The 13,366-nt window shown below is 32.4% G+C and overlaps 1 protein-coding gene across 9 annotated transcripts in view; it reads right to left on the bottom strand.

The window, feature by feature from the left end:
- The window catches only part of LOC128234605 (roundabout homolog 2-like), a 137,436-nt gene that overhangs the window by 34,191 nt on the left and 89,879 nt on the right, over positions 1-13,366 (bottom strand). For 6 of the 9 annotated variants that reach the window (XM_052948924.1, XM_052948932.1, XM_052948933.1 and 3 more), the window contains exon 1: positions 11,986-12,330. The exons of the other annotated variants lie outside the window; for them this stretch is intronic. The gene's annotated coding sequence lies outside the window, so the exon portion shown is untranslated. Of the gene's footprint in view, positions 1-11,985; positions 12,331-13,366 lie in introns of those variants that run through there. 9 annotated transcript variants of the gene reach the window in all.

Raw genomic sequence — 13,366 nt, 5'->3', positions numbered from 1 at the left:
ACTCAAGATCAGATTCATATCACTGTCAGGTTAGTTTTCAGATTAATAACATGCTGGCTAAATACTTAATTAGAAAGCACAAGACATAACATCTTAAACAACAGTCAATAAATAATGAGTATAGGGGCTGAATTCAACAAGCGTTAATCTAACTCAAAGAATCCGAGTGTTTTGATTGGACTGTAAACAATTCCTGGCCAATAGTCCCCTGAATGGAATCACTGAGGCATATCTAAAAATAAGAATTATATTCAATACTGTCCCTGTCCATATGATTATGGTCACATCATACAATCTAGCACCCTCATAGTTCACCTACAGACACAATGACCTATGATAATTAAGACAACCACATGTTACCATTTTCATGCACCAAAATACACATGTATGGCTAATGCATTATGGGAAATGTACTTTCAGTATCTCACCAGGAGTGCTGGGTGCTTGGTTGGCAAGGAATTAGCTCCTGCAAGGTGCTAATTGTGCCAGATTAGTATAAAGGTGTGAGGTCGGAACTTGTAACATACATGCACTAGCATCATACATGCTCATGAAATATGCAACAATTGGATGTACAAGGAATGGCCAGTGAGGTCAAAACTAATATAATCAGAATAATTGCATTGCAACAGAAAGGCAAAACAAGGATTTGAACTACTAAGAGCTGGTTTTACACCAGATATAACCTGCATGCTGAAATATGGCGCTTGCTAAGGTCTCATTCAGTATAAAATTGATTCTTAAGTATGTCATAAGTGATAAAATATACATAATTGTTTAAAGTAACAGGCAAGATGACTGTGCAATTTATTTGAACCAATATAAACAATTTAATCAAATTGATAATATGAATTGTGTTATACCTAAATTTAAGATAATAGGGCAATTGGTCATGAAGTTTCATTTGATCATATTAGGCCGTCACAACAGATATAAAGGCATGAAACATTGGGTAATCTTGAATATAAATTCGTATCAATTCTCTCATCAGCACTGAAGCAATTTCCCATAAATCATGACACAATCAGCAATCTGACTTCAGTTCATTAGGCCATAAAGCATATTTTATCTTAATTATATCACCTTCAGTAGCAAAAACACAATTATTTCATATCGAGGTGACCCGTAGGACATGTTAACCTCCGATCTAATAGTGTGACACATCACTCATATCTGATTATTGTGTTTTAGCAAAACCTGCCTGTCCCAAAAAATTTATAATAAGGTCATTACCATTGATTGCCATTGATCATAAAACGCTCTACTTTCACATTTTTTCACTTCATATCTTTCATTTATTTAGTGTTGCTGGTTTTTTGTTTTGTATATAAAACTCAAATAATTTCAATGCAGTCAAGAAAGTTCCTGTTCTAAATCCTGCACTTTATACTACAGTGAATAGATTCTGAGTCCTTGACCTTGTAAGGACATTACGAAGGTCAAGGTAAACTTTCGGTGCCAAAAGATGTATAAAATGAAGAAATTAAGATTAAAAAATATGTTGTAGAAATAATAATTGATTTATTTCCACCATTCAAAACAAAGACATCAACATATTTTCAAGTCTTGTGAAAACCATACAACTACAGTGTACAGTCTTGTGAAAACCATACAACTACAGTGTACAGTCTTGTGAAAACCATACAACTACAGTGTACAGTCTTGTGAAAACCATACAACTACAGTGTACAGTCTTGTGAAAACCATACAACTACAGTGTACAGTCTTGTGAAAACCATACAACTACAGTGTACAGTCTTGTGAAAACCATACAACTACAGTGTACAGTCTTGTGAAAACCATACAACTACAGTGTACAGTCTTGTGAAAACCATACAACTACAGTGTACAGTCTTGTGAAAACCATACAACTCCAGTGTACAATGTTTTTACAGCAATCTCTAAAGCACTTGGAGCAATTGACATGAATTTCATATCAAACTTGTTTTAAAACTTCAGATAAAATATCTTTAATAATGACAATGTCACTAATACTTCAGCCATAATATCTTCAAATGTGAAGCAGGAGCATACCATACAAGCAAACAATTGTGGCGTTGGGCTGGAAATCTTGTCGTTTTAATCCTCAATTATCGTGACATGTCGGTAGAGATATGTTCAAGTGGCTTTTAACAAGATTGTGTCCACACCATATCAACGATGAGCACACTCTTGAAAAATAACCATGCACAGTCATTTTGGTGCAGCATTTTAAGGCAACCAATGTATTAATGTACAATGCATTGCAGGTATTGTTTTGAAAAATAATAATGAAGTAAAATAATGAAGACAATTGATTTCTTCCACAGGCATTTGGCTCATTGTATGCGTACAATGTGTTGAATGATCATTCTGGTGACATATAGCGAGATATGACGTCACATCTGAGGACATTGAATGCCTTTAATATATCAATCAACTAACTCCATGTTCCCAAATGATATAATTCAGCAGTTGAGACCCAGCCAAGCGCCTGTGGTTATTATCCTCCCCTACAAGTTAAGAGTGATGTATTTTTAAGGTACTTGAGCCTCAGATCACAAAAATTCTTTCTTAAAATCTTCGCTCAGAGTTTTTTGTGTAACCTTTAGTAAGAACTATATGCTGTAAGGTTACAGACCACTAAATTGCAACATGAGCAACATTATCACCACCTACATGAAACCATCACCTAATTGTTAAAATATGTTGCATTGTTTGTTTAGTGTAATTGAAATCAAACAGGCATGCTGTCATTTCAACCGAGATGATATCACAATATGACATTATCTGCATTTTAGTTCAGATAGCATTCCCCCACTAGATCTACATGTACATCAACAAGATCTATATGAACATCCACTAGATCTACATGTACATTTAAATTAACCTAATTAATCACGATAAATAATTGTTTTATATAGAGTTTTATCTTTTTTTATATAAAAGAATATACAATTAAAAGATAAGCTTTCATTGGAAATAACATTACTGCAATAATTATAATATAAACTGTAATGTTTCAAAATGTCTTATTATCGAATATGATTTAAAGTTCACTTTTATTCATTGAAACAATGAAAATAAACATACCATGTTAGCTTAACCCCTCCTTTAAGGAGCAAAATCCAGCAAATTCTAAAGAAATAATATCCCCAAAAGATCAATGACCTTAGTAGAACTTAAATGTTAATCAGAAACTTAAGAGTGAAATTTTAACACAAAGCTAAGTAAATGTTTATAAACTTACGTCAACCAAATAGTAATTGAAAAAATAAACAGGAATTAATTGAAAAGGAAAAATCCATTATATTTCCACTTTCCTGACAAAACAAGGTATAAGGTGACAATATACATCAAAAACAAGCTAGGGAATGCACGCCCCTGGCCATGTATAGATCTGTCAATGTCCCCTGTCAATTACGAAGCTGGAAACATTTGAAATACGACCCCGAAATATTGACGACCCTTCCCGCCCCCTTCCTGTCCTGGACCTCCCAAATACCAAAACTATATTAGTCTCCGTAATTGTCATGCTTTGTCAATAATTCATTCTTACCCCAAAATTGTGCAAACATAAAACATAATCATTTCACTATCTAAGTGACTGCTCACAGTAATATTTTAGACGGGTCAATTTTTGCATTACGCAAATTACACAAATAGTCATGTTTCATCAAAAGTTTATTTACAAAATGGACCACTTGTTTGTTTTCTCCATTTCTAAAAAATAAATAATTAAAAGACAACAAACAAATGGCTTTCAAATTATTTCATGCCATAAATCACGAAATAAAATGTGTACAAAAAAGAAGTCCCCAATCTGCTAAGATTTATATCTCAATTATGTAACTCAAGACAAATGGCATGCTTTAGGAACTTAATCAATTATTCATCGCAAAATTGCCGAATACAAACTAATTTTTCAATTTTAAACCAGACTATTTCATTAACTGAAAATAAAACGATCATAAAATTTCACATTTTCAGATGGCGCATTCGCTGGTAGACTATATGACGATATTTGGACAAACTTGGATGCAACCACACATGGATCTTCATGCTGTATAATTTGAAAAGCATTTAAATTCACTTTTAAGTAAATACAACTTTCATGACATCAGTTAGATTCGTTGCAAACCCATTCCTTCAAAATAAATAATCCCAACTGTAGCGGTATTATTTAAAGGTATCAAAACATATTTAATCACGATCCTTTATAAGTATTTTATTAGGTTTGTAATAGCTTTCTTCGTTTTTCAATGAGCAAATAAATTTCAATTAAACTGTCAAACATATTCGTTTAATATGTTAGAACTATTCCTCATCATTCATGGAGCTCAATATCAATTTAATCAACTTTTTTTTGTATTCATTTTTTGTTATAAATTTTATGAATGAAAGTTGCTTTTCAATTCTAGGTCCTTTTTAGTCAGAACAGCCTTTGTTGCAATAAAAACCCTCAGCAGCAGAAAATGTTGTAACACTTGACAAATCAATAATGGCAATTGAAGGTGTTTTTGTCTTTCAAACTTTGGACTGAAAGTTTGACACTCAAATTAATTTAAACTCTAATTGCATGTAACGGAGTTTTAGCGCAGAATTGCAGTGAAAATCATTGAAAAAGAAAATAGTTGCAATGCAGTAACAACATGTCGACAATATATCCTGAATATTCTTTGTTTTATGGTTTAAACTTATTTATTTAACAACAATAGAGAAACAAAGTTATAACAATGTTATACTTGATGTTCGCAAGAGTGTGGTCTTGTGTTGTGGGGGAAACCAGAGAACCTGCAGGAAACCCACTTGTTCTGATTTGCTGACCACAAACCAAACTCACATGCGACCAGGACCTGAGATGTCTTGATGAGAAGTGAGTGCACTAACCACAGTACTAACCGGACATTCTTCATCTTATAGGTTTGTTGCAGACCTAAGCACCTAAATCGTACAGATAAAGTACCAACATAACAAAGTTGAGGCAATATTTTATACTTGTATATTTTGTAATATTGGAGAAAAATTATGTTTCATACTTTTCATGTTCTTTTACAATCATTATTGATCAATTTGGTCATTCAGAAGAATGTATATGAATGAAATATGAAAGCAACATTAATATTTATCATAGATAAAAATAGAATATATAATAATCTGGAAAGAATTTAGCAGCCACAATACAGTACTGGTAAAACTTTGGTTTAAGGTCAGTTAGCCGAAGGTCAGTTAGCTGAAATGGTCAATATTCATCAAATAATTAAATTTAAAAAAGAGAGAATAATGTATTGCATGAAACAAATAATGCAACAAGTATATATCTTTGCAAAGTTTAACACAATATTTGACACAAACATACAAGAATCAAACATGAAGAGGATTGGCCCTTGAGTTTTCCCAGCATCATATGCAAGGCCCAATTATACACTGATGTATATTGCTCAACTGCACCTGTCAGCAAAAAGGAAATCTCAGACAGAAAAAAGAGTCATAAAGCCTTAAAAGAAGCAATTGAAATACTGGTAATGTGCCACATGGGTGTTAACTACCTACACTGAACAGCTACCATTCATATGCCCAATTGTCCCATTCATAAATTTGCCTCTAAGTGGACAAAACAGCAAAACCAGTAATTCCAACTTCAAAATAGCCCTCCAAAAGCTTCAACAATCCAATTGAGCCACTTAATCATTCTAAATCTTGACACATATTTGTTACCTCTGTAATTGTTTAAAATGGTTATCCAATAAAGAAAATATTCCACAATCAGTTCTAAAATGGTTTCTTTTCATCTGGTATATAATCCGCAGATAATCTGCTGTGATTTTGATAATCAGGCCTTTAATCTTTTGGAATGTTGATCATAGGCAGGTCTTGACAATAAACATCAATCATATTAAAGTAAAGACATTGATAATATAAACAGATGACAAACACATAATGGCGATCATCATTATTGAAGGTGAAATATTTACAAACACTCATTGGAAACATGCATGATACCTGCCAGAAATTCATAAATGGCTTCTAAATACACTGCATATTCTGTTATAGTTATTAAAGACTTATTATATATAAAACAAAAACATAGAAAAAACAATACGGTGTGTGGGTGATTTTAATGTATTGATAAAATGATAGAGTTATTAAAAAATGTATGAATTGTAACACTTTGTTATAAAATGCCAAAACTTTGTTCTAAAATGTCTGCCAACAATGATACAATATTTCTTTTGTACACAAGACATTAATTTATGAAACTCATATTAGCCTTTTTGTAATTTCCTAAAGTGTGCAAACTAATCGGCAAATAAATTCCATTAAACGTTGAACAATGTATCAAATAACCCCTAATACAAACTAAAATATATCAGGAGATATTCACAACTACCAGAATTCATCTCTCGATCAATAGTCAATGTCTCTCTCCCGGACTTGAGGACTCCTAATTTTCCCGATCTTTATTCCTAACTCAGGAAATGAGTTTAATCCCAATACATCTCCATGATACACACCAAATTAAATCACCCCTAGCAAAAAAGCGCATTCACGGAGTTGAAAATTTGTTTCTTTTTGGGCTAAAAAGGTGCCAAATAAGTCATGCATGCATTCTATGAGATGAGAAAACATCACAACACTGTCATAGATCACGCAAATGTTCCTGGGAACGTGTTCCTGTAATGCAATTTTTGACATTTGCAGAAATTTGTCTTCAAATATAGAATGGTTAGCAGAAACTTGAACTAAAATTTTTTGACGACATTCAAATGATCATGAGATGCCATTATAACAAATGTGCAGGAATCAAGATTCGCTCTTCAGCTGCTGTTGTTTAAACAGAGAAAAAAATGCACCATTATTGATGTTGTTGTTTGTGGTTTTGATGATACTACTGCTAGTGTTGGTGGTGCTGATGATACTACTGGAAGTGTTGTTGTCGTTGTTGTTCATGCTAATGATACTACTTCTTATCTTGTTGTTAGTGCTGATGGTACTTATGCAAGCGTTGTTGTTTTTGTTGTTGTTGGTGCTCATGATACTACTGCTAGTGTTATTATTCTTGTTGCTGTTGTTGCTGATGGTACTACTACAAGCATTGTTGTTCTTGTTGTTGTTGGTACTGATGATACTTCTGCTAGTGTTTTTGATGTTGGTGCTGATGATACTACTACATGTGATGTTGTTGATGGTGCTGGTGATACAAGTGCTACTGTTGTTGTTGTTGCAGAAGAACTAACACAATTACAGTAAAAGCGTAAAGCAACACTTAAACAATACCTCTATCTGCTGATTTTCGCATTCAACCTTGTACACATCAAGAACAATTAAATACAGTATCCCAACTTCTCTTACAAAAGTATTTTTAAGGCTAAATCAGCTTACCAGGAATTTCCATTCACTTATATCTGATAACAATGATTCCCAAGTGTTCGCCAGTAGACCAGAAATTGACAGACTTCTAACGGAACATTTAGATAATAGCCGCCAGAAGTGTTCCAATATTCAAGAAGGAGTCAGGACCCGGGACCAGAAATGGATAATTAAGGCAAATTGTCTGGTCAGATTTGTCTCCCTTGTATTGATGGGAAGTAAAGGTCAGTTGAGGAGACTATGACCACAGGGACAGCTCTTGTCATGGACTGCAGCACAATCTAACTGACAATATAATTACTATGGAAATAAAAGGCAAGGGCATTCAAGGTCACAATATTATCACAGACAGCTACTGTAACAGGGGCCTTATTTACTTATGTCGGACAGTTTGAGATTCAGAATTTTTCTTTTATAAATGTTACAAAACGTCTTTAAGATAATTATTTTTGAGAAAAGATATGTTAATTATTGTAAAATATGTTATTTTAAACATTTAAAATGCTGCTGCAATATTCCACTTCAAATTGCAACTAAACAATGAAATCAAGATTTGCAGTTTCGAGTCTCATCCTGGCTGGCATATAATGACAATAATTTAAAAGATAACTCCTGCTTACCATGACAACAGAAAGCAAAATAATATACATGAATGTATTTTGTTCCTAAATAAGTAACATTAGTACATTCGTATCATTGACAGAGAGCGTCTGGAAATAAGTGATGCTACGGAACTAACAAATAATTGCTGACTCATCAGTTTTGCAGGCAGCCCTGACACAACACATATATGGTCTGTATGATTTCGGTCTATTACAGGAAGACAGATGAGGTAGTGTCGGACAACAACCACAAATAATAGGGCATCTATCTCCTTAAATATAGCGCTAGTTACCAGTTTTCTGACAACATAACCTAACAGACAGGGGAAACGATACACCACCCAGAAACCGAAAAAAACGATACAAGGAAAATCACCGTTTCCTAATTTCATTGTATGCCATCTAAGTCAATGGCTTGTAGAAGTGACCAAACTGGAACTCTAATTATTTTTAATTGGTTTGTAATTGATGACTTTTAAAGATGGCGCTATCAACATGAAACTATAGGGTAAGAACCATTACATTCACCTAACACAGAAGCGATCCAACAATCTTGACACAACTGAAGCTGATAATTGAAACAGTACGGACCCCATTACCATTAACAGAATCGCTCTTATTATTCTACAAGAAGCCGTATTCTCGGAACTCAACATTGCGGTAAAGGACGATACGTGTGTCAAGTACTGGACAATGTGTCCCTGCTTTTATTCACTTCTCCATGAACCAGTCAATATATTAAGCTACAGATTGGAAGTCATTCACACCTTCTTTTGTAACCATGGTAATAAAACGGTGGTGTTGACAACAGTACCATAAAGGTGAATATGATATAGATTAAAGCAATACAAATTTGCCAGTCCAGATGATCTGCTAACAGAATTACACAGTTTTTTATTCTTGAAACAAAAATTGACATTTAAAATGGAATCTCTGGAGAAATCTTTCTCCCACTTTTGATCATGATTTTATTGACAAAATGACATAAAACACTCCTGATACAGTTTTCAAACTCGTTTTTCCAAAAAAATATTCAGGTTTCAGATGCAAACTCCAGCAAATGTCATAATTTATAATTATTATTATACTGCTGATAATTCTATCTTTTTTTGAAGGTCATAAAAAAATGATAATATAGTGTGTTAAAACCAAAAACTTACCTCTGTAATTTAATGTCTAGAAATATCACACTCCAATCTGATCAACAATTTATTCTTAGTCATCCATTACTCGTAACAATTAGAATTTTTCTTTTTACCGTAAATTAATCATTGCAATTAATCTGAATTTTTTTTTATTCAACTGGTGAATAAAGGAATCAATTCCAAGGCCCTTTACCAATCAAGTACAGGCCATTCCACACACACAAGACCCAGGTTTGTTGACAATATTACTTAATGATTAATTAAAACCACTCAATGATGCTAGCCAGACAATTAATAATCCGGTCAATAGTGATTTCAGTCTTAAGCAAACTTCCTTTCATCGGAAATAGCAGAAAAATAGTACAGAAATGGAGTGGATTGTAGCTGTTGAAATCCCAGGGGTAATTTTAGCTAAATGTATATCAAGTATTTGAATGTTCACTTTAGTATAGGATTAATGAGTTCAACTTTTAATATCATATGTACTTTGAATTTCAACCTTTTAACATTGGCTGAAATATTTAACTCTTCTGAATCAGGAGATAAAAAAGTACAAAAATTGATAAAGGTCAGAAATATTCCGCAAAACCAAATAGAAGTCAAGAAATGTTTAACATGCAAAAATTAAAATAAACAGCTTACTGCAATCCCCTTTCTATATATACATTTTTAAAGATTTGGAAAAAAAAGAGATAAGTCTAGATTACAAAATCAATCAACGAATACAGTTGGGTAGTGGCAACGCTATAATATCTTGATGCAACACATTTCTGAAAATACAATTTGATGAAAAACAGTGGCAACATCTTTACATCTTCACAAAAATGTAACCATGTTTTCTCAAACTTGAGAGAAAAATATACATTGTAATACATGCAATGCATTATCTCATTACATCACTTACACGTTTTGTTGCTTTTTCACATTTGTTGTGTTAATTGTGTTCATTATTTTTCTGTATCAGAATTTTTCACAACTAACCTTTGTAAAATGACATATGGTATTTTAGCAGCGGAAATGTTTTTTCTACGATGAACAATTTGCTCTTTCCATCCAAAACCTGGCAGTTTAAATATCTTTTAAGATTAAAATACCTGCTCTGATTGCATTTATAATGGACCCTATTGTGATCAATTATTATCTTACTGTTTTTTTTCCGTAATTGAGAGCATTTCATTCTCCATATTAACAAATTTACTCTTCCTTTGACAGAAACTACATAAAATATCAGCTTGAGAAAAAAGTTTGAATCAATTTGTGGAATTAACTCCAAATATACCGGAGGTTAACACCTTCTGGCATTTAACCCATCTGATCCAGTAATTCCCGAAAAACAGTAACAAAATAATTTCACTGCCTAATTATATTTAAATTCGACCCAAGAGTTGATCATCGAAAACCTTTAATAACCAGTTTTTTTGGTGATAGTCACCTACCGTAGTTCAATACTTTCAAAGTAACAATACAGAAAGACAATGTATTCATTTTACCTATTTAACGAAAAAGGAAGAAAAAAAGAACTGCTATTTCAAAATTCATTATGCAATGTGAAACCAGATATATCCCATTATTTTTTTAAAAACAAATATTCAAACATTTAAGACACATACTAGAGATTAACAAATAACTAAGTACATGTATATAAACCTGTCAATATCTAATATTTATTCCATGAAATACCATTCATAATAATATAAATGTCCCAACAAAGAGAAGGAAACGGAAAATGAAAAAAATATCATGATTGCTTGCCGTAATACAACAAATATCCAACTGAATATTCTCTCCCAGATAACAACAAAAGAAATACTCCTGAGAGAAAACTCTGAATTCAGAAAGTTGTGAAACCTAGAAAATTCATAAATATTGACTCAAAATTTGCTAGTGTAAAATGAGAGGGAGAAATTGGAGGGTTGATTTAGCGGGGACAGCCGTGCATTGGCGAAAGACTGAAAGATGAGAGGAGGTTGACATGGAAAATCTATTCCACTCCTAAAGAGTCTATGCCAATAAACTAGACTCCTTTTGGAACTTGTGATGAGAAGTTTTACGAGAAATGACACGAGAAATGACACAGTGATTATTTTGGAGTACATCTGCAGTGTTCCAGGGCAGTGTTTCCAGAATATTTCGCTGTCTTATGTGCAGAACTTTACCAGAATCAAGAAGTTGTAATTGGCAATATTTCTTAAATTTATCAAAAAAACAACATGCAGATCATTTGAATATAATACAACAGAATTGAATTGTATCCGCGTCTCTCATTTTACAGCATTTTTGAATATTAAATACAAAATTAATTTACTTAACAGCCTTTAAATCAGAATGCGAGGAGTCAAGTACCCTCATAATAATCTAATGACTCTATCAAACCATTATTTCTCATATAAATCATGAAGCAAGCTATCAAGCTCAATTATACATCCAATAACATATTCCCATGATAAAATCCCTTAGAAGTTTAATGATGAAAACATATCTACTTACATATTTCGAGATAATCTTAGAACACCCAATTATTCTTCCATTTTTTTCATAGAAAAAACAGCTTTCACTATCTGGGTATGATACCTTATCCAACTAAATACTTTTCATCACCAAAGATTGCTCTTTTTTTCTGTTTCTCAACGAAAAATGATTTTTATCTCAGTTTTGTTATTAGAATTATACTGAGAATTTAACGAGGTTAAATATTCTGCTGTGCAAGTATTATAATAAAGAAAAGAAATAAAACAAACATGCAATGCCTTCATCAGTAGAGAATGTATATATTAAAACTGTATAACACAGTTAAACATTAAATAATAAGAGGGAACACCTTTTTTCTTTTTAAATATTCTTAACCTACTAACACATATTTTAATACATGTTAAATGTAAAATCATTACCTGAATATTTGTTATCCGAGTATTTAGATAAATAAATATCCTGTTAATCCTCATTTAATCAATTTGAATCCAATTTAATACCAAAGATATATATTTTTTACCAATAAATTTGCAAAACCAATATTTGTATCACACTGTTTCAAACGAAACTTTCCAATATTCAGCAAAATCCAAAAACAGTCTTCAAAAGTTTGTCACAAAGCTTGAAATATCACAAATATAACAGACAGTAAGTAAAAGCACCTAGGAAGACAGTCAATTCAAACTTCACTATTACAACTATTAAACGATTTACTCCAATGTAGCATACAGCAAGTGTCGCCACCCAAAACCATTCAACCTACTGTTTCGCTATCGACTGACTGACAGCTTACAGTGATACCAGCATGGAGGAAAATCGACCAATCAGATAGCTGAAACAACCCTGTGGCTCTCACTCCAGTCTCTATCATAGGTTGAGCTTTTTCTCAGTAGAATGTTTTGTACACTTTTTAGCTTAGTTTTAAAAATTACAATATCTATGATAATAATTTTTGACTGTCATTCGATAAATATTACAACGCAATGCTATTGATCTTGAATATGATTCATAAATAATCTTAATTTTTTTTTAATGACACAAAACTTCTCAACAGTCTAGCATTTTCAAACATATCAGACTAATTTCTACAAAATCCTTAAATTTTTTATCTTACGAATAAAATACTTTATGGTAATAAAATATAATGCTTCTTTCTTATGAAGATAATAAATGTCCATCATTTTGGAGTAAAATACCGTAAACTCACCCGTAATTGCTGTTTTACAAATCAGGCGTATTAATAATTACAACTTGTGGGTTTAACTATACTGTAAATGTAAGTCATTTATCCGTTTAAACACCGTTACTGCCACACTCATTCAAAAGCCATGCATGTATATTAAAAACAGTCCTTACTCAATACAATACAATGTAAAAACATAGACAACTCTAGGAGTGGACTAGGGTTATTACAATCATGTTTGTTTTTATATGTCATTATAGAATGTTCAAAGTGGTTTTTCAAGAGGCGATAGCGAAGTTATTATTAATCATAACATGGGAGAAAGTGACTTGTTCAGTCTATAACTTTTACCCTCAAAATACTATATCTAAACACAGACAGTACTTTCAGGAGTCACTTATAGGTTTGTCAAAAGGACGAAACTACTTATGATAATCTTTTGACAAATATGGCTATAGGTATATCCCCCCATTTCAGCCAAAATTGCTCAAGATCATCGGCAAAATCTTCAAGACAAACAACCACAATAAGTTCAATGAATTTTTCAATGTAAGAAATGGCATTTGTTAAATCAACATCAAATACCAAGGTTTAAAGACAAATGCCTTTAAATGTTA

This window comes from Mya arenaria, chromosome 5 (assembly GCF_026914265.1).
Source record: "Mya arenaria isolate MELC-2E11 chromosome 5, ASM2691426v1".
Lineage (NCBI taxonomy): Eukaryota > Metazoa > Mollusca > Bivalvia > Myida > Myidae > Mya > Mya arenaria.
This window is presented reverse-complemented; position numbering and strand designations above follow the sequence as displayed.